Source organism: Lissotriton vulgaris, chromosome 6 (assembly GCF_964263255.1).
Source record: "Lissotriton vulgaris chromosome 6, aLisVul1.2, whole genome shotgun sequence".
Taxonomy (NCBI): domain Eukaryota; kingdom Metazoa; phylum Chordata; class Amphibia; order Caudata; family Salamandridae; genus Lissotriton; species Lissotriton vulgaris.
This window is the reverse complement of record NC_141694.1, coordinates 655,404,558-655,427,345: the sequence shown is the minus strand read 5'-3', so window position 1 is coordinate 655,427,345 and position 22,788 is coordinate 655,404,558. Positions and strand designations below refer to the sequence as shown.

The 22,788-nt window shown below is 43.1% G+C and overlaps 1 protein-coding gene across 1 annotated transcript in view; it reads right to left on the bottom strand.

The window, feature by feature from the left end:
* The window catches only part of RNGTT (RNA guanylyltransferase and 5'-phosphatase), a 1,829,700-nt gene that overhangs the window by 1,309,475 nt on the left and 497,437 nt on the right, over positions 1 to 22,788 (bottom strand). The window lies entirely within an intron of this gene.

The following is a 22,788-nucleotide window of genomic DNA, read 5'->3' as shown; positions in this document are numbered from 1 at the left end:
CCTTATTAAAGCGTTCCACCTTCCTGTTACTTTGGGGTTGATACAAGGATGTTCTAAAAAAATTTGGCACATCTGTCTAAGAAGGAGGTCATCTCTATCTGGGTAAATTATGCTAGATTATGAGCCAGAATCTCTCCTGGAATCCCTTCTCTAGCAAACATTCTCTGAAAACAGTCAATCACTTTCCTTGTGGTAGGTTTCCAGACCAGTTCTACTACCACCCACATTGACTAGTGATCAATCACTACCACAAAGTAGCTCATGTAGTTGGGTAATACTTGATATGGTCCTAAAAATCCACACCCACTCGTTGCCAATCTCTAACTGGACAGAATGGCACCAATTCAACAAACCAACCTTTCAGTTACTAAGACTTTGTTACTCATTTTGCATTTTCAACGATTTCACGCAAAAATCCTCAATCTCACTACCCATTCCTGGCCACCAAAAATTCTCCCTGACCTCCGTTTATTCACTGTACAACTCAAATGACCTAAATGTGCCAATTCAATGACGTGTTAGCAGAAGCAGGAAGGTGGGTTTAAAATTGTCCCCATGTACCAACATCCTATCATCCATAGACAACTCTTCTGAAACTTTCCAAAACATTTGCAACTCACAAGACAAATTCTACTGTTTTGGCCAACCAGACTTCACTAAAGAAATTGCTTCTTTCAAAATATGATTCTCCTCAACAGCATTGACCGTGTCTTTTCTTTCAATGCAAATACTGACATAACCCACATGAACAATAAAACACTCTCCAACTTCAGATTCCCATTCCAGATCATCAGAATCTTCAATGGGGAGTCTCGACAGACAGTCTTCCATGGAGTTTTTCCCCCTTGGGAAATCCTCTACTGTAAATGTAAACTCCAACAATTTTGCTGCTAACCTAGAAATTCTAGCTGTAGATCATTTACATTTTTGTCACGTTTAGGTGTAGATAGCGTGGGACAGACACAAACACACAAGATAAATACCCACAAATGGGTGATAGGCGCACTCAAATTAAACGCTTTCTGTTAACTCTACCTGTCTTTAAACAAGGGTGCTACACTATAGTAATGTGTTGGCTCCACACTAATACTACTATTCAAACCATGAGCAGGGTGGACCTGCTCTAGTGTGCACTGTACCTATTGAACTAAACGTTCACAATTTTATAAATATTCAATATTTTCAAACATAATCATAATACCATACAATTAGTATGTTGCATATCATTATTTACTTATTTCATCATTTCACAAATACCTTCCTTATTCATATACATATTCATGAATCATTTATATGTTATTTCATCACATATGATCACTGTCCAACTTTTTGACAAATACCATACTTATTTCAGTACATAAACATTTTCACTTTTCTACATTGATTCCATAATTGCTTCTGAACCATATTTAATCTCTGACCCAATGCATTTCGGAACGTTGGTTCCTTCCTCAGGGGCAATGTTCGCCGCTTTAATCAACCGGAATCACCTCCGTGAGAATCTATGTAAACAGGATGGTCAGGTCGCTGAATCTTTAGTCTCTGCAGTCGTAGTGAATGTAAAAGGTGGCACTTCCTATGGCTGTTCCTATGGCTGTTCAACTACTCCGGAGACGAAACAGATTTTCTGTGTAGTCCGCTGTTCCAAGTAACTGGACCCTTGTCTATAAGCGTGCGTTCTTGGTCTCAAAATGATCGCGATGTGCAGCTTGAATTCCGAATACGCTGCCGTTTAAAGTATTGCGCGACTTTCCTCAGCGTTTGCCGTTCCAAATGATGACTGCTACCTATGCTCCGCTGTGCCTGGTATTCATTCCGAACGCCAAAGCCTCCATTACGGCCAATTAGTCTACGTACAACATCAGTACGTAGACTAATTTGCCGTAATGGAGGCTTTGGGGTTCGGAATGAATACCAGGCACAGCGGAGCATAGGTAGCAGTCATCATTTGGAGCGGCATTCCGAACGCCAAAGCCTCCATTACGGCCAATTAGTCTACGTACAACATCAGTACGTAGACTAATTGGCCGTAATGGAGGCATGCCTTAATGATTGTGGGGTAATATCAACGCACTGAGGTGTGCCAGGAGCCGTTGAGAGGCTCAGATACATTCTTCCCATTTGTGTACTCCAAAGAAAACCTCGCATAGCGCTGGAGCACGTCGATGAGCCAGTCTGGGGCTCATTGCAGCTTGCCATTTGTCTCCCTTGAAACCTGCTGGACGCACTTTAACACTCCTGGAGCCGGTGAGAGGCTTGGAAAAGTTTGCTAATCTTTCTTTTGTTTTGGTCTCTAACGAACACGCAGGAACAGCATGTTAACTCCTGAAGGTCCTTATTGTTTCCAGTGCCTTAGATTACGCCCTGCTGTGGTGGAGATCTACTCATTGACATTAGATTGCTTTTTCCAAGCTAAGTGCATTTACGTTTTTGTTTTAAGGGTGCAGTTCCTCTGACGACTAGAGTTCTGGCACGTTGTGAACAGTTACAGGAGTGCTTTCTTTTAGGATTTTGTGCTTTTTACAGGAGTGTGGCGTGATTAACTGCTAGTGCCTCCACAAAATTCTACAGCTCCTTGTTCTGTCTTCAAATGTGGATGTTACATATGTGTTGTGCTTGTGTCTTACTACAGGGAACACGGGGCTAGACAGCAGGAGTGAAGCCTACAACTCCAGGTCCATTCCCCATTGAGTGTTTTTCGCAGCCACATTGTTATTCTTTTTTTGTCCCGTGTTTCCCTTTCCCCTATTGTGGTGTGTCCTGTGGAGTGGTAGTCATATATTCGCAGATGATTCCATCGAGGGGATAGGGTTACACAGCATCGTTCATCGCTCCCGCTGTATCTGGCTTCTAAGGTTAGTTGTTACCCAGTCTGTGTTCTGACAATTTTTTAACAGACAGAATATTCACCAAGGGACAGTGATCAGTTTTCAGCACAAATGGCCTTCCCCACAGATATGGCTTAAACTTTCCTATACTCCAAACACATACCAATAGTTATTTTTTGATTACTGAATAATTACGCTCAGTCTGACATAATGTCCTGGAAGTGAATACATGTCTGCCAGTAAGAGCTTACTCCATCAATGTCAGAAATGATGTGCGTACGACAAGTCTGGCTGAGGGGTAAAATGTATAAGCACTTAAACTAGATAGGATATGCAAAGTTATCTTCCCATACTGTTCGAGCAGGACTATAGAACATGCAGTAGGTCACAGTTTGTATCTGGCATCTCTAGCGCAAACCATCATCGTGTAATCCTGCTTTATGATATTTCTGCGGTGTTTAATGTCAGTAATGAAGGATCTTATAGTATGTGAATATAAGCCTAGCTTCCCTCATCATCTTGTTACTTGAAAGGAGGAGAACCGTTCCTTGTCAGCACATTCATGTGATTGGATTCTGCTGTCAGTGTGAGAATGTGCCAGTTTCTAATAGTATCCAGTAATGTTCAGAGGTCATGACATCATATGGGCTAGATATAATGCACATCGCGTGAGATAATTTCAAAATGCAATGAAATGGGTGCAGTTCCTATATTTGTAAAACAAAGACATTTAATTGATTGTGAGCAACATCTGTAGCAAATCCACTATCTACTTCCTGCAGAGGGATATATTTCTTGAAACATACACTGCCCAGTTTCTGCCTTGCGCAAATGTGCCCAAATGAGAAAAAAAAATGACAAGACGAATTAAGGGCTTGACAGAGCTGAATTGAGACTGCATCACTAGTTTTCCTCCGCTCCCGTAGAAAGAGAGAAAAAAGGAATGATCCATAATACAGATGATATTTTGAGCTTCAATTGAGACCCTGCAATAGCAGTCCCGACAGTCAAAAAGGAGGTGGTAAAATCTGATGAGATTTCAGGATTCGTAATTAACCAATCCAATTGCAGGAGCCTGAATAGCTCCTGCGGTCCAATAGATCACATTCTCTTGAAGCTCTATTTTACTTTACCTTGGTGTAAGACCAAATTTAGTACTGGGGGGTGAGGGGGTCTTCATGATCAAGAGATATAATACCTTCATTAAGCATAATATTCACTAATTGATGGATGGTTTATAATCTGACTTGAAACACTGGAACAAATTAGAAGCCTCATTATCTCAAGGTCATAATCGCTTGGATAAATGTATGACAATGGTCAACCGAATTTTTTTTAACAATGTATGACAGACTTTCGCCTAACCCCCCAAAAAAATCTGTATATCCAGCTTAGATTAGACACGGTAGCACCAATAACACAATAAGATAATGTGCCTTTTTTATAGGTTGAAGCCTGCGTTGCAGCGCATGTGCTGTCGCAGGCGAGAGTCCTTGTTAGCAAGAAGGGGCATGAAACCACGCCCCTTCTTCCATTGGCCGGCTTCACCAAACGGAGGCCTGCCACTGGACAAAACCAGTGTTCGGATGATTTGTCCGGCTGTGATCCCGCCTTTCAAGAACTGGGTGACATGACTTACGGTGTCGCAAGCGTATTTTCTAAAATATCGAAAATAAGGGGGGGGGTTACCCTTTTTACCAGGAAAAGGATTGGGTCAACAATCAGAAAAACACGAATTTCCTTCTCCTGCACTATACACAATTTTCATGCTCCTAATAAGCCTCTATCCTCAAAGGGATGCGCACAAATAATGGATCTAATCTATGCGTGAGTTACCAAATTTACAGGCTAATATACAATAAAAGGATCAACATCAGTATATTCAAAGACATGAAACTAAAATAATTTTCTTCCATTTATTAGACATATTGTTTAAAAAAACAGCAAACTGCTGAGTAAAGAATATATATCCTATTGCAAACAAATCAATATACAAAGCTTTGCACCTACACACAATATTCCTTGAATTTATTCAACATAAATCAATTTTCGTTAAAAAATGAGAACAAACAAACTGTCGACGGGGCGTTTCGGTGCCTAACACAATCTTGCACCTTCTTCAGGACTTTGTTCATAACATCGATATCTAATTTATCTGGCTCCAACCTCCTGGATTCTTTGTTCAGAAGATGTTGAATGTGTTACAAATAGGACCGCTAGGATTTCTAATCTTTCCTGGCAGTCTCTTTATATTTTCTGGTGCTATTGGTCTCCACAGTTTTTTCAATTACAAAGTATATTTGTGTTTTCTTCTTAGATGCTTATGTATGGATATTCAATCAACTTCCTTAAAATTTTGTTTAAAAAAGGGGAAGGACCACTACAGTACCAATCCTCCTTAATTCTCTCTTGCCGGTTTCGGGGGACACCTCTTGCTTATTCAACTTCCCACTTTTCCAAGAGTTCATCTTAGAAATAATTGGAGAAAGACCTTCAAATTGTGTGACTCACTCCTTTCCTTCTGTTTTTGAGTTAAGGGCCACTGGTTTAAAATGTATTTCCAATTGGTTAGTATTTTGGAATGTGCGTGGCGTCCTCCCTCTCCGAATCCTTTACTTCGTTTTCTAAAATATCGCCATGGCAACCATGAGTCGGGTCAAAAGTCCAGGAGGGGCGGTATTCTATGTCAGGACCGGAGGCTTCAGGTTATGACTGGTCGTCCGAGGAGCAGGAGTTGCACATCAACTGCTTAGAACTGTTTGCGGGGTCCTTCGCGGTGCGTTGCTGGACAAAAGATTCGGCCCGCTTCTGCGTTCTGCTTCGAATGGACAACGTATCCGCGGTCCGCTATGTCAACCACCTGGGCGGTCCTCGTTCCAAAGCCCTGGCGGACTTAGCGAAGGTCTTTTGGGACTACTGCCTAACTCGCCAGATCTCGGTCACAGCGGAGTACTTGCCGGGCCAGCACAACCAAGTGGCGGATTGGCACTCCCGGCACTTGCGGGATTCGAGTCAGTGGAAGCTGGACTCGCAGGTTTTCAAGTGGCTGAACGAGATGTGGGGCCCGTTTTCAGTGGACCTCTTTGCCTCCCGTCTGGATCACCAACTCCCGCGTTTTTACAGCTGGAGACCGGACCCTCTCGCAGAAGCCACGGATGCCTTTCTCCAGGATTGGAGTCAGGAACAGTCATTCGCCTTCCCGCCGTTTTCGATGGTGCTGAGAGCGGCGGCCCATCTTCACGGCCAGCGAGTGGACGTGGTGATGGTGACTCCCTGGTGGAGATCTCAAGTATGGTTTCCGGTTCTACTGGAATTTTCTTGGGATTCTCCAATCCTACTCCCCCGGTTTCCGCGTCTTCTCAACGCGGACGGGAATCCCCACCATCTGATCATGCAGAGTTCTCTCCGCCTCATGGCATGGAGGCTTTCAGGCCTTTCGGGACCGGCTGAGAACTTCCTCTCAAAGGCCTGGGCAGGTAGCACGGCGAAGCGGTATCGCTCTGCCTGGAATAAATGGTCCCGCTGCTGTCTTCGACGAGACCTGGATCCCCTGGTCGCAGGCGTCGTTCCGGTTTTGAACTTCTTGGCGGAATCGGCTTCAAAAGGACTGGCCTACCGCACAGTCAACGCAATGCGCTCTGCGATCTCAGCAGGCCATAATCCTGTGGCAGGCGCTCTGATAGGGGAACACCCTTTTGTTTGTAGGCTCTTGAGAGGGATTCGCCTCTCCTTACCGCCGGAACCGCGTTACTCGGTTCTTTGGGACGTCAACCTTGTTCTGAATCTTTTTTTGTCTTGGCAGGCAAACAAGTATCTTTCGTTGAAAGAGTTGTCGCCAAAACTGGCTATGCTCTTGTGTCTGGTCTCATGCAGGCGGGTGTCTGATGTGCGCGCCTTGGACATCTCGGCGAGGGTCTTTTCACCGGACGGGGTGGTCTTCACGTTGGGGCACCGCACGAAATGTGGGTCGAGGTCAATTTCTAACCTGTGTTTCGTGGACGTCCCCAAACTCTGTGTGGTACAATGCCTGAAGGCTTATGAAGATTTAACCCCAGAACTTCGTCCTCCGGGCGAACGACAGCTGTTGATTGCACTGCGGAAGCCACACAAGGCTGTCATCTCCCACCATCGCCAGATGGGTTCGGTGGATCATGCAGGAAGCAGGTATCGATACGAAGCCGTTTGGTGCCCATTTCGCTAGAGGGGCCATGGCTTCTAAGGCTTTCTCTTTGGGAACCGGTCTAGAGGACCTGATGCGGGCAGCAGATTGGTCCTCGGATTCCACTTTTAAGCAGTTTTATTTCAAACCAGTGGTGGATATAGCACATTTGGTGGTAAGTAAGCTTTAAACTAGCATAATCTGAAGCCTCCGGTCCTGACATAGAATCGAAATTTGCCTAGCTTAGTAACGGTAAGTTTCAATTCTATTAAGGACACGGAGGCGAGGATTATCCCTCCCGGCCACCGATGGAGGCGATCCCCCCCCGTACTGCAGTAAGTACGCAGGTTTTCCAGTAGTTTTGATGAAATGTGTTGTGATAATACTGGTGATTTTCTGCCTGTACTGAACCGTTTGGGTTTACAGACCACTGATGCTGTGGTATGTTTCTTGTTAGGTAACGATGGTGCAAAATAGGACCAGTGAAGTTGAAGCGTGACTCGCGCGAAGAAAGAGGAAGTGGTCATAGGAGGGACGTCCTATCTACATGTCATGGACACTAACGAAGGACAATATTACAGGCTGTTATACTAATGAGCATGGGACTTGTAGTTTATTCAGAATTTTTTCTACGTTGTGATAGCCTTTATATCCTTTGTTCTGAGGTATAAGGCTTATATTGATGTTTTTTGGCTGCTGATTGTTTTTGTTAATATACCTGCGCGTTCCTCGGCGGTGGTGGAGGTAGGGGAGAGGTGGTGCTGGTTTTTATATTTATATAGTTCCTCAAAGGTACCAGGGCTGCTTTAAAAACAAGCATTTGCAATGCACTGCCTGTTCCTCATGTCTTAATAATGTTCGTATTTCAAACATTTTACTTGCCGCCTCACACCTCTTTTCATTCCTTGACATGGCCATGTTGTATACAAATGTAAAGTATAGCGCTATACGGTGCGCTCACGCTTGAAAGACGCCATATCACACTGACTCACTTCGTCAATGGTCTGACTCCATTTGCTCTTGGTAGCCCGTTATTTACACAGGCGCTGCAATGAGCCTTACATAAGCCAGCACTCACTCGTCGTTTTTTTCTGCAATTAAAATCCACACCTTTTTTCGTGTACCATCCGAAATCCGCGCGGCTCGCTGTGCGATATTACTCCTGTGGATAAGGTGGGCAGCTATTTTATTCGTTACATTAAGTCTGGATTTCGCGTACACCCATGCCACTTGTAATGGCGGTCCGGGGCGGGATCGCGAATCCCAAAAATCCAAACAAGTATTGTTTTCCGATTTCCAACAAGCAATAAGCCACGGCCTCGATACTCTTTCAGCGTGAAGATTTATTGCATTAACCAAGTCACTTTAAGCGTTTCGGAGCGACCTGCTCATTTTTTTTTCACAAGTAAAAGTGAATGAAACCAACAATGCATTTAAAGTAATCATGTGACACCAAGTGTGTTAAACAGTGTAAACAGACTCATTGTAGAAAAACAAACAATACAATGTTGGTACAAGGCGATAGTTCTGACTCAATATCATTAACAATAATTCATAATATAATATATTTAATAAAAACATTTGTTTTTGCAAATGTATTTTTTTTTCTCAAAGAAAGAAAGACATCCTCTGTTAATTTCCAGAATGCATGGGCTGCAGCATCTATGCCTCACTTATAGTGCGTTCTACCATTGTGTTTGTGCGCACTGAGCAGCAATAATGGTTTTTTAACCAGAAACCAAAGAAAAGTTCGGCTCGGCTTGATCGGTTCCGATCGGCCTGCTTAAATAAATATTTCGACATTTTCCAAACACAATATAAACTCCACCATCCGAGCCTACTTTCAAGCCCCAATCTAGCCTGTGAGCTTACGCAGTGCAGCTCATTTTGCACTTGTTTTCAACGTATGGTAAATCTCAATGACAATTTTGTGTTGGGCCATGCAAGCACCGACACAAAACATTAATGAAAATATCCCTTACTTTGCTACTATACAACCAATTTGATTAATTCACCTAAGGCAGACCCACTGAAATTATTTGCTTCTCTAACTATCTATCTATCGCCCTCACTCTATCTATCTATCGCCCTCACTCTATCTATCTATCGCCCTCACTCTATCTATCTATCGCCCTCACTCTATCTATCTAACGCCCTCACTCTATCTAACGCCCTCACTCTATCTAACGCCCTCACTCTATCTAACGCCCTCACTCTACCTATCTATCGCCCTCACTCTATCTATCTATCTATCTATCGCCCTCACTCTATCTATCTATCTATCGCCCTCACTCTATCTATCGCCCTCACTCTATCTATCGCCCTCACTCTATCTATCGCCCTCACTCTATCTATCGCCCTCACTCTATCTTTCGCCCTCTATCTACCTCACTCACTCTATCTATCTCCCTCACTCTATCTATCTATCTATGTATCTATCTATCGCCCTCACTCAGTCTATTGCCCTCACTCTATCTATCTATTGCCCTCACTCTATCTATTGCCCTCATTCTATCTATCTATCGCCCTCACACTATCGTCCTCACTCTATCTATCTATCTATCTATCTATCTATCTATCTATCTATCTATCTATCTATCTATCGGCCTCACTCTATCTATCTACCACCCTCACTCTATCGCCCTCACTCTGTCTATCTATCTATTGCCCTCACTCTATCTATCTGTCTATCTATCTATCGCCCTCACTCTATCCATCTATCGCTCTCCCTCTATCTATCGCCCTCCCTCTAGCTATCTATCGCCCTCACTCCATCTATACATCGCCCTCACTCTAATTATCTATCGCATCACCACAGCATCACTCAGCACCACCACAGCATCACTCAAGGGCACCACAACATCACTATGCGCTACCACAACATCACTGAACACCACAGCATCACTCGTCGCCACCACAACATCACTCAGCACCACCACAGCATCAATTTGTGCAACCATTCAACAACAACTGGTTCAAATATGTTCTCTCAATGTTTCAAGCTTTATTACAAATGTCACAAAAAGATGTTAATATTTCACTTCGTTCTTGGATTTTCATCACCATAAAATACACTGAACATAATCTTCACAAAAGTTATTTACAAAAGTTTAAGCTATTACCATTATAAATTACAATAACTTTTATTTAAGTATTAATTATTTTAAAAATTAAAAGCCATTGTTATTTGTAATATCAATACATCTAAGTCACATAAATACTACACATATTACATTACAAATGCTATAGGTGTCACATTTGCGAAAGTTAAAACTATTGGCATTGTAAATGACAAAGCTATTAATTTCACTATTTTCAAAACCAACACATAAATAAAAAATGTGTAATTTACAATACCAATAGCTCAAACTTTCCTAATGCGAGACCTATTGCATTGCAAATGCTTGTTTTTTAAAGGATTTGGGCAGAGAATTGGAAAGCATCCAATCTAAAGCCACGTCCCCTCCGGGAAAACCTATTACACATTTGTTTACAGATACATCTAGGTCCACCACCGTAATATATTCTGCATTCTTTATTTTACAGAACCTGGTCTGATAATCTATCTGGCACTTTGGGTACGGGCTGGTCGTTTCAGTCTCAGCTCCATACTGAATCAGCTCCATCTCGAACTCAAAGTACAGCTATGACCTCAGACTGTGCTTGGAAAAAACTCAGTATAGCTGGAAGGTGTCACAGGGCCAGAGAATGACCTGAGAAATCTAGGGTCAGTGCAGCGAGAGTTCCTGACTCTGAGTAAGCCAATCTCCATATATGACTGGCAGCTGCAATGGCGCGACCTATAACTTGGGTGCTGGGCCACACTTAGTAGAAGAGGTGGTTTCTGCCCACTATAAGTAGATCAAAGGCAATGCATATAAGGACTGACATAAGTGTATTGTACTCCAAATGGGATTGCTCACATGTTTCCTGGATCCTGCAACCTAACATGAGTACTATTAAAAATGATCAATGATCAAGGATGATCAGTCCCAGTATGACACCATTAGGATCCCTCTACTGGTGCAGATTGACTGAAATGATACTCGGAGCAAACCACTCAACATTCTCTTTACGTACTGCATAGTGAAATAGGTTTCTAACTTTCTTTAAAAACATGTTCATTTTAAAAATATGAAAAACACTTATCCAACAAGAGTGCACGACACTAAGTACGCATACAGATAACATTATCTTCCTATTTCCTAATTTCTCGTACTTATTTCATCACATATTTTAGAAAGCTTCCATACTAAACGTAAATGTCCCATCGTACCAAAAGACATACAGTTTCCAAAAAGGGGAAACTATAGCGAGTCGGCCAGTGTATGGATGAGGATTTATGAGGCATAATTAGGGGTGTGCTGCCTCTAGCATCAAAAAAGCTAGCGCTCTGCAGCACACAGTCCCATCTAATCACCTTGCTCGCTCATTTTTGTCAAAGCTTGCAAATAAACTATGCTTAGAACTAAAAAGGAAGCGTTCCCCATCATTGGAAAAAATATAATCTCAATATTTCCTCGTCCCAGGCCTTAGTTCAATGAGGTGAGTCCGACTCCACCCCAGGACACCACCTGGCATATCCAAAATTAAAAACACTCTCCCTGCTTTTCTGTACCCTACCCCTGGGCCCTTTTCTAGGTGTAGTTGTTAACACCCACACCCTAGCCGGTTATCTCCTGACATTGCAGATAGAGGTTAAGAACCCTAGGGACTGAGGTGAGCCACTGGGAAGAGGAACGGTAGCTGGAGAAATGAGGAACTACCCTGCAGTAAGTAGTTGGTGAATTATAAAAGACTGCCTCTCCGCCTCCATCCCACGCTGAAAGGAGAACGAAAGACTGAGATAATGAGGAATACAACATGTGGCAGAGCATTTAAAAATGATATAGACGATTGCTGCATTAAGATATACAAAGCACCCTTACATTGGGCTCCATACATATGACGCCGCAGGCTTGCTCTTCTCCGAGCAACACTCCATAGAGCGCCGCTTTCAAACTCCAGTTGGTCGGTGGCTCATTTTTCACAGATTGCTGTCTCAATCTTTTACCCAGGCTATTCCTGTCTGAACATTCAGCGCCACTCGTCAGAACAAACATCTGCTCCACAAGTTATTAATGAGATACATATCCAAGGATGGAGGCATGGCACGAGCCACCTCGCCTAATCAAACTCTTTAGTACAAGAGCCAATAACAACCGCAGCAATAGAAGTAATCGGCATGAGCATATTGTAATAATTATCTTATTCAACCCACACCTGCTCTTTCTGCAACTCTGATTTTCTGAGCTGACGCATGCGTAAAAGGGAGCGCGCCCCCGTCAGACGTGCGCTCGCGTTCGGAACGAGTAGGAAGTACTTGGGAAAAGGAGCGCGCTCTGCGTGACCCGGGAGTTCCATGGGGAGAGTGCTGCTGTGCCACTCGGCTACGCTTTAACTGGCCACAGCAGTTAGGGACAGGCAGAGTTTCAATACAACGAGTTTTTAGATATTTCACTTGCCTTAAATTGAGGCCGGGATAAATGTAGACCTCTGACCAGAGCAGCTGAGGTCACCTAAGATACGGTTTGGCTATTACAATTCTTAAAGTGCCATGCCTTTTTAATGTAATTAAGGGCAGTAACTGAGACACTACGACACAAGTAGCCTTTAAAAGCATGTCTCAGTGTCCGTGTCAGACCCAAAAGGCTGAACACTAAGAAAAGAATAAAGCTAGAAGATGGTAGAGTCTGAGGCATTCAACATGCTCCAAGAGCATACCATGTGTCTGGTGTTAAATATTGTTACTATGTCAAGTGTGAAGAAATTAGATCTGCCAACTCAACCACCATCTCTAAGGTCTTATCTGAACAGTAAGTAAGTCTCTGTATCATAATGCAGAATAAACCCGATTACTTGGGGAGAAACGAGTACAATGGTAGACCATAAAGGGCACATTTTATCAAAACGTACTATAACCCTTGATATCAATGAAAGCATTCTTCTGAGGAAGTGGCAGAATTTCTTCCGACAAAAAAGTGCATGCATCATCAAGGATGCAAAAGATCTGTTGGAGGGAAAGCCACGATTAGACCACACAAGTCTGCATGGCAATGAAAACCTGGCTGAAGAAGGACATAGAGAGAAACCTATGGAAGACAGCTTTCTAAGGGGGTTTACTCCCAAGAAACCACTAAGTTCAAACTAAATTCAGAAAATAAGACAGTTAGAAATTCTTTGAGCAGGAAGGCACATTAATGGGAGTTTCACTGATCACTCGAAACAAGGCACTGCTTCTGTGCAGTAATTTTTTAGTAAAGTAAGAGAGTTGAGGTTATCACAAAGTTCTTGTGAGTGAGGGGACATGTATGAATTGTATGTGCAAAGGCAAAGGACGTTCTGGTAGGATTAGCTGTTCTATATTTGAGATTGTGCCAGAACTCTTATATCCAGTGTTGTTTATGGCCAGACTAATCCTTCATAACACTGAAAGTATTGTTCTCAATTTCAAAGGGAGGGAATGCTTAAGAGACTTTGGTTCTGATCTTCTAGTCTCTTTCTTGTTAAGGGTTACACGCAACATATTAAATAATGGCATTGCTTAAAGAACTTCGTCTTAGGAGTGGGTATTATCATACATTCTAGGGGACAGAAAGATTGTAGACTCAAATGTGTGTACAGGTATTTACAAGCTCTAAGTAGTTCAGTAAAATGAGGACTACTGAGGTATTTGACATGCCTCAAGGGTGCCGCCCAGTAGAAAATAAGATTTCTCTGAATAATGTACAGAAAATAATTTCGCCCTTTGTGTGGGGACACAAAGCTACTCGGGTGACCAAACCTACATATTACAAGTCTTTAATCAGTGGGACGTTTGACTTTTGAAAATATTTAAAGGATTATTTTTTCACCTCAGTAGAGACCATAACTGAAAATGACTAACCCCCAGTGCTGGAAATTGGGAATTCAGGTTTACCGAGAGTTTCTCCAGTTCTTGTCTAGCCCTGTCTTGAAGTTATTTCTTCCTTAAGTCCACTGCACTCATTCTCATTTAACAGCCTGCGAGAACAGGTGGGGTGGTAACGCATCCTTTTCCACTAACTCCTGCACTCCTGTATTAAATTAATCAACCTGGACTTTCCAATCAGCAGTACTCATATGGGTTCCATGAGATGCTTAATGATTGAGAGATGTATGCAACCAGGTTGAATTAAGAACCGTTGAGATGTATTGAAGATGTAGGGTTTACTTAGGTTGGATGTTTTGCACACACTACAGTTACCCCATCGGGCTAGCGAGAATTATACGGGATAAAAGCATATGGGCGATACGGGAAAAGCAACACCAGAGAGGTTACGCCGATGGAGAATTTACCAGTACTTTCCCAATCTAAAAGAGGCATTTCTAATTTCTTTGAGCTTTTGAGGAGAACTTGGACAAAAAAAGGCATTTCTGGAAGAGTTTTTGAGGGGGAATCAAGTTCCCATTTGCAATGAATACAGCTTAATTTGCTGAGGAAAGGACAGAATCAGATACAGGCTTTTCTCCCAACGTCACACATGGATCCGTATGTCATTCTGATAAAGGTTGTTGTAACAGCATTAAATTGTACTACAATTATAGGTAATATTGGCAAGCTGCAAATGGCAATAGGGAACCCCAGTAAGAAATAAACCATACAAATGTTTACAGATCATTTACGAGAGTTGCATATGACATCCACAGAAATCATGCAGAAAGACTTTTCCACCTCAATGGTTTGGTTTAGGACACGCACATTGAGGCTACACAGACTACTGTATTAAATATATGTGTTTTAAAACAGACATGTTAAGTGTTCTGGGAATCCCAGCCTGACGACTGAAATAATTCAAACCACGTGAAGCTAAGAAAGATCTGATGCTAGTGAAAGTCTAATTTAGAGAACTCCGATCAAAGACCGCCTAAACAGAAGCAGAATCTTGCCTCCGATGAAATCCCTGAGTGCCAAATAGCTCAGTGTCACTTCTTGTTTATACCAGAATGTAATTCAAACCTCATGTGAGGGCAGTATTATTTTGTCAAAATGAAGGTCTTCCGAGGGCTGAATAACCATAAGAAGTCATCAAAGCCACCACTGCAGAAAATGAGCTCCTACTGAGCTTCTGATAACATGATAAATTAATCAGTATCATGTTCTGGGCCACCCGTTCACAGATAGTAGAAGAATTAGCTGTCTTCTTAACTAAAGACTGGTTGCAAACAAGAAGGTCTGGGTCAGAATCATTGGATGTATGATTATGTCTTTGTGCTGCTGAAGTTGCTCAGGTTCAGAGATGAGGCTGGTGGATAGATGCCTCAGAAGCCTCACAAGAGCACTATCATCACCAACACCATTCTTCTACAGTGTATGCTTCACATTAGGACAAACCTTGGGGCTCCAGTGGTTGTGTGACCCCCAGGTGATTACCTTGGCAAGATTAGGACCGCCGAGCTCCTTGGTGTTCATTACGTACTTCAGTATTATGAGGCACATAAGATAACATACTGCACAGGGCACCGGTACCATAAAGGACAGGGACAGCTCATTGTGAGCACTGGTAAACGTAGGTCTTTGGGCCACCACAAACCATACCATGGTGTTAGGTAATCAGTGTGAGCCTACCCTGATGGTCAGGAAAATGCACAGATCACTCATCTGAACTGTCATATTACGAGAGTATCTAGAGAATGACAAAACCAACAAGCAATGGCAAAGTCAATAGGTCTCACCTATATGACATCTTTTGGCTTTGTCAATGTGTTTTAGCTATGTAGTACACCTGCATGGCTACTGTTCAGCATGGCTAATAGTTAATGGCGTAAATAAGAGTGGCGTATCGTTGAGTGGAGTATAGAGTCAGAGTGGAATGGAGAGTCGTGTGGTAGAGTAGAGTGGCACTGAATGGAGTAGAGTGGTGTGGTGTGGTGTGGTGTGAGTGTCAGAGTGGCGGGTTATACAGTGGACTGGCGTAGAGTGAAGTGTTATAGAAAGACATAGAGAGGAGTGACATAGATTGAAATAGAGAGTCATACACTGGAATGGTGTAGAGTGTCAGAGTAGAGTGGCATAGAGTAGAGTGGTGTAGAGAGGAGTATCAAAGTGGCGTAGGGAGGAGTATTATACACTGTGGTAGTGTCAGAGTGGAGTGTCGCAGAGTGGAGTGAAGTGGCGTAGAGTAGGGTAGAGAATCATTGAGTGGTGTGGAGTGGCCAGAGTTTTGAAGAGTATCACAGAGTGGAGTAGAGTGTAATGAAGTAGTGTGGCGTAGAGTTTTGGCAGGTGGAGTGGGGTAGAGTTGAGTGGGGTAGAGTTGAGTGGGGTAGATTTGAGTGGGGTAGAGTGGAGTGGATAGAGTGGGCTGGGGTGGAGTAGTTAAGAGTGGAGTAGAGTGTCGTAGAGATGAGTGTCAGCTGAGTAGAGTGTCAGAGTGTTGTAGAGTGGAATGGCATAGAGTGGAGTGGTGCAGAGATGTGTTGAGTAGGGTGGTGTGAAGTGTAGCAGATTGTAGTAGAGTGTCACAGTGGAGCGGAGAAGGGTGGAGTTGAATAGAGTGACTTAGAGTGGAACAGTATACAGTAGACTGGAATGGTGTAGAGCGTCAGAGTGTAGTGTCATAGAGAGGAGTATCGTAGAGTGTCAGAGTGGTGTAGAGTGTTGCAGTGTCAGAGTGTCATAGAGAAGAGTAATATAGAGTGGAGTGGCATAGAGGGAAGAGGAGTGGAGCGGCGTAGAGTGGTGTGAAGAGGCATAGAGTAGAGAAGAGTGTCAGAGTAGAGTGGATTGGTGTAAAGTGGAGGGCAGTGCCATGGAGTTGCACAGAGTAGAGTAAAGTGATGTAGAGTGGCATTGAGTTGCATATAGTGGACAAAAGTGGCTTGGAGGGGCGTAGAGTGAATTAGAGAGGAAGGGCAGTGGAGGAGAGTGCATAGAGTGAAGTGGCATAGGATGGAGTAGTGTCATACATTGGAGTGGCATAGAGGGCTTGCTCTGCTGTTGTGAACTCGAGAGGCCTCAGCAGCCCCTTCCAAACCCAGCACAGATAATCGCTGACCATTGTCATATAGAATGACAATGGGCTAGCCCCGGCAGGCCCATCATGTGTTTTGTGCTCCTGCCCTGGCCTTGTGGTATGATGGTGCGGCCTTACGATGGGAGATGCTGCTTTTTAGCAGCAGAGTTTTCACTCTACTTGGAAGGGGAAGTGATGGGAAAACAAAGGGTTCTGCTTTTGTCTCCGCAGTGGATGACCACACTTCCATTCATGGTGGCCAGTCATGGAATCCTCCCTGCTCTACCCACCTCCTGTCTCAAACCCATCATTTAACTGGAAAGCAACACCCTGCCTTACCAGTCTCTTGCAGATTTGGCACTTTAATTGAGAGGCTTTGTCAGCAGATGGCCTTGGCAGTGAGTTTCCTGAGCTTTAGTGCCACCCCACTGCAGCTTTTAAATGACCGTAATCAAAAGACAGCCCTACAGAAAGAGGTACTATTTTTCAGAGAGATCAACTGTTTGATTATGTACTCCTTTTTTTAATACAAATCTCTTTCAAACAAAGCCAGTGAAAGTGTTTTCGCCTGTAGTTTAATCAGTAAGACAGCACAGTCATTAACGTGCTGTCGGGTGGGGTATACTGATATAACCAGCGCCACTGGAATGATGCAGCAGCCGGGGACCAAATTATGCTGCGTGGACAATATAGTGGTGTCCAAGCTTGAATCTTAAGAGAAAAGGTGGACTTTTTTTTAACCCTATGCGCCTGTCACAATTGGAACCTGGTTTTGGGAGATGCTGCTCTTTGGAGAAGAAAACTACTTGTTGTCACCTAAGGTTTCATTACAGGGATATACCCAAGGGAGATGGGGCCTTTGCAAACTGAGACAGGCCTGGGATATGGGCAAAGCTCTTTTAGAGACTTGGCTGTTGTTGAGTGCGTATTACGAAGAGAAATAAAGAACCTTTTGAAATAAAGTGACCAGACTATGACTTAATTCCTGGTGCTGCCTGCACTCTTGCATTGAATTCTCTTTTAGAGACTGCTCATGTGCATGGAAACAAAGGATATGCAGGTGATACACCATTCAAGACCCGAGAATATCGCTCAGAGTAAAGGGAAATAGTCAGCCGCGGCCGGTGGTGGGAGTACCGGACGGGCGGTGACGTGGGGAGGGGGAGGGGCAGGGTGGGGGGTAGTAATGTATCACATTTGGTGATGCAGTGCACGCCACGAAATTCATTTTATTGATTTATATGTTTACTTACCTGTTAAAGTCCGTAATCCATACATTACTACCCCCCACCCTGCCCCTCCCCATGTCACCGCCCCACAGGTACTCCCACTACCGGCCGCGGCTGGCAAATAGTCCTCTAAAGTGAAGAGTTAAACGTCCAGGCTGTCAACCTATAGCGCTTGTTTGATAATGGAATACATTGGTATCATGCAGCTATTCTTAAACAAGGTCTATTAACCTTTCAAAACAGGTTATACTAAGCCGAAAAGCTAGATGGCTCGGTAATTCTATTGCCTGTGAGACGTGATAAATCATGTTACACAATGCCTGCATTCACAACAGGCTTATTTCTCTTCCCATTATGTTACATGAATGAGGGCGGCAGGGTGTCGGGTCCTTAGCCGGAATGCAAATACATATTGGCCACTTGTTTCTTGCTATTGGCTTTATGTCACATTGAGTAAAAAGTCAATAGAACTGTCCACACACGATGCTCTAAACAAGAAAGGGCACAGGCTACATCTTATGCAATCAGTCTTCTATAACGCGCCTGGTGTGAGCTACCCTTCAAGCTCCTGCACTGATTAATGCCTCACCAAACCTCTCCAACCCGACTGAGCCAAAACAAGGCTAAGATAAAAGTGACAAATGCAGTACGGGAGAAAGACATCATAAGGGCTGCTACAAAAGCACAGGGAAAAGGGAGTCAGAAGGGTGGAAAAGGATACAATGCACCAACAAAATGTCACGGTTTGACTTTTTTGTGTGTTGTCATGCTTTAATAATGCTCCATCCTGTATAAAAACGAAACATAAAGTATCCGAATAACCACCAGAGTCCTGCCTAGCAATAATCCTCATAAGACCTTACGTCATGTAGTAAGTAGTTCATTTCCTGTGCAGACACCAGAATGGAATGAAAACAGAAAGGTGTTGGTTGGGGGGGTCTGGGTGGGTTGTTATATGACGTTACCTCTTACATGAATAAATAACAAAAGGGAAATAGTAATGGGGATACTTTCATAAAGTAACATTAAGTCAGCATCTCCAGTTGTCCGCTTCTTTTTCAAGGCACAGAATTCAAAATTGTAGGTCCTATAGTAAAACTGCCCCTTTCCCCTGTAGTGTAGACCTACACTGACATTATACCTTCCATAATTCTCTTGTCGTAAAACCTATATTTGCTTTTCCTTCCCTTTTACACTGCCCACCATTATGAACCCGTATTTTCCAATTTCCCATAATCCCCTCGTACTAACTTCTCTATTTGTATTCTTTCTTGTATACCTTTCCCATCATTCTCCCCTTGTTTTTCCTGTGCAGACGATGGTATTGTAGTGCATCTTACAGATGGGTACTGCAGTAAGACCTAGTAGAGCAGCCTTTTTATCTTCCGGGTGAGCAACTATGGGTCATCAATGTTTCATTGTCTTAGTCGGTCTATGGAGATAACATGAACTGATGTTACATGGTATCAGTGTCTGTGTATAGCCCACCTACGCATTGATGAGGTACATCCAGTGCTTAATTTGTGAAAGAAGGCGTGCTGGTGCCCGAATCTCTGCTCAGAAGCAGACAGCCAGTGCAATTAAAAGTCAGTGCACAGAATACCAAGGCTGGTATTCTAGAATTCATTACCAAACACTCCCTGCCCCATTTTCTCGCTCTTGCAGATTACTGCTTTTTCCCTTTATGACAGTTTTGCAGTCTTTCTCTTCTTTCGTCTTTCTGATCTGTGTTTTTCTCTCTCTTGCACTGGGTAAATGTCTGATGTGGGCGGCGGGCCCCACTGTCAGCCACCGGCTCAAATTAAGCACTGGATCTATCACATTTCAGAATTGACTGGGCTGATCTCCTTTCTGCTATCCCCTTGGCTGCCCGTATTGCCTGCGCCTGAATGTGACCTCATGTCCATAGTATGATGCAGCAAAGCAAGTGTGCTAGAACTGATTTAGCACATATTCTATGTTATTTTGTAAAATAGTCCAAACAGATGACCCGTAAGTGGTTATGTATGGGCAATTCCATAACAGATGAAGTATGCCGTATTCGGTATGTTAGCACATTCAAAATTGGAGAAGTTTAGTCAGAGCCAAGGTTTTCAGTTTCTGTGGTGTATACCAATGCCAGTCCCGTATAACACTGAAATAACTGAATTTCAACCAGGCTTCTCTAAGGCCCATGTTGCGTAGTTCAAGAATCCACTCTTTGTTCATGCATCGATCACTAAAGTAGGCCTGCCACTTAGGTTGTAAGTATTCACTAATAGGCATAGAACAGAGTTGATGCACTATCATATTGTAAAGTCCTGACATCACTCCTTTTGCAGTGACCTCATATTCTCTAATAATGTTCTAAGGGCGAGCCAGGTAAATCCACAGGGTGACACAAAGGAGCCACGTAAGCATCAGTCAAGATGCAGGTAATTTAACTTCTGTGTTGCTGGGTGTCAGTAAACGCCCAGTAGTGTCTGAAATGGCTTTAATCTGTTGTCCGCTAATAAGGTTTCTATAATACGTATCAACACATTTTCTCAAATGGTCCATCATATTGGTCCTCTTCCTACACATATGGCTATATTTCACCTGTGGGTGCATGTTTGTGGAATCTGACGTGTACTTTTAATGCTTTATGGCATGATAGCCACACCTTCACAATGGTTTGTATTACCTGGTTATTAGTTATCTTAACAGGATTTGCAGGCGGGTATAAGGTTGATAGATCCCTCACCCAACTTGATGGACGACATTCTAGGGTTTCCCATAGAGGTACTTCTTGAATGGTGAGTAAGATAAATGGCAAATAGGAAAGATGCAGCACAATGTGGTAAAATCTTATGGATGGTAGGCCAATCCCTTCTAATGCCTGGTACCTATCCGCTTGTGTGATTGTAATCTTGGTTTGAGGTCCTCTCAGAAAAAGGCTCGAACGTCTCGGTCTATTGTTTTTAGGAGTTTAACCAGTACAATAATGGGTAAAAGGCCTAATACATAATTGAAGTAGGGTGCTTCTAATATTTATGTAGTTTGGGCTGTGCCCCAGAGTTGCAGATGTGACCAACTTGCAAAACCCTTGGTCATCTTTGTCATTAGTGGTAGGATGTTGTCGGCCATAATGTGTTCTAGCCCGCTACTGATATAAATCCCAAGATAATTTCGATTATTCTGTTTCCATTAAAGGTTACGTGCCTTCATACCCACTGGTGGTGTTATTCGGGACAAGGCAGAGTGGCTTACTCTTCCCCCAGTTCATCTTATACCCAGACATAATTGAGAAATAAAATATTAGCTTCATCAAAGCCAGAAACGATGAGTCAGTCGAGATTAGTGAAAGTAAGCAGAATGTCAACTGTGTGAAGTAAAATTTTCGAGGGGCCCTGCCAAAGTGACAACTGAATCTGTCCGCTAGATAGCTATGGCCAGAGTGTCCAAGGCTAACAAAAACATCAAGGGGCACCCTTACCATGTTTCTCTATGAATCATGGAGGTTGTGCCCCCACAACTCACATAGGCAGTTAGTGTATTATTAAACCATTGTAACTTTGCTATGAAATTGGGACTCATCACAAACCAACCTGGAGCGCGGAATATGTAGTTCCATTCTATCCAGTCAAATAAATGCCTTCAGTGTATCTCTGAGACTCGAGAGGCACATCTTTAGCCAGGGATAAAATGTGGACCAATAGTGTCATTTTGTGCCTGGAGGACCTTACTGGGATAAATTCCACTTAGGATTGAAGAATCAATAAAGGAATCACCTTTCTGATTCCATAAAGTCTATTTGCTAGTATATTTCCCAGGCGTTTTATGTTTACATGCAATAGTGAGATTGGACAGTAATCACTGCATAAAAGAGGGTCTTGATCTGGCTTAGTTGTAACCATAACTAGTGCCTTATTTGCGATGGCCTTCACATGCCCATGGTCCCTGACTCCTTAAAGGCCTCATACAGTGCCTCCAGAATGTCTTCCTTGCACCACTAAGAAAACCCAATTGGGAAGCCATCCTCACCACATGATTTGTTAGATAGTATTTCTGAAATTTCTGAAGCAATTTCCTCTTTTGGGATTCCCCAACTAATAGTTCTCTCCCTTTTGCAGTTTGCTTCAGAAGTTTCAGATAATTAAAGCAAAGGTCTTTCCGGATTCTGATTTGTAAAGGTCTTTATGGTAAGTGGCAAAGTGTCTACAATCTCTTGTGGGAGATAGATCACAGCCACTTCTTTGCCAACGATGGAAGGTACAGCCAAGGCTGCCTCCCCCTGTTCAAGCTGGGCTACTACTAATCTGCCATCTTGTTCTCCTCATAGTTACAGGCTTGTAATCTGTAGAGCCCGTATTCCGCCTTAGATATATATAGAGTGTTGAGTGACATTTTGGCTTGTTATAGACACCCTCTTTTCACAAGGGTGGAATTTTTCATATATTTTTGTGAACGTGTTCTAAATCAGATAGTTTCTCTTTTTTCCTGTTTATTTCCGGGAGCAGCATCTTCCATAATATAACCTCTGATTAAGGTTTTTCCTGCAGCCCAAAAAGTATGGGGAGAGATACCACTGTACCCACATT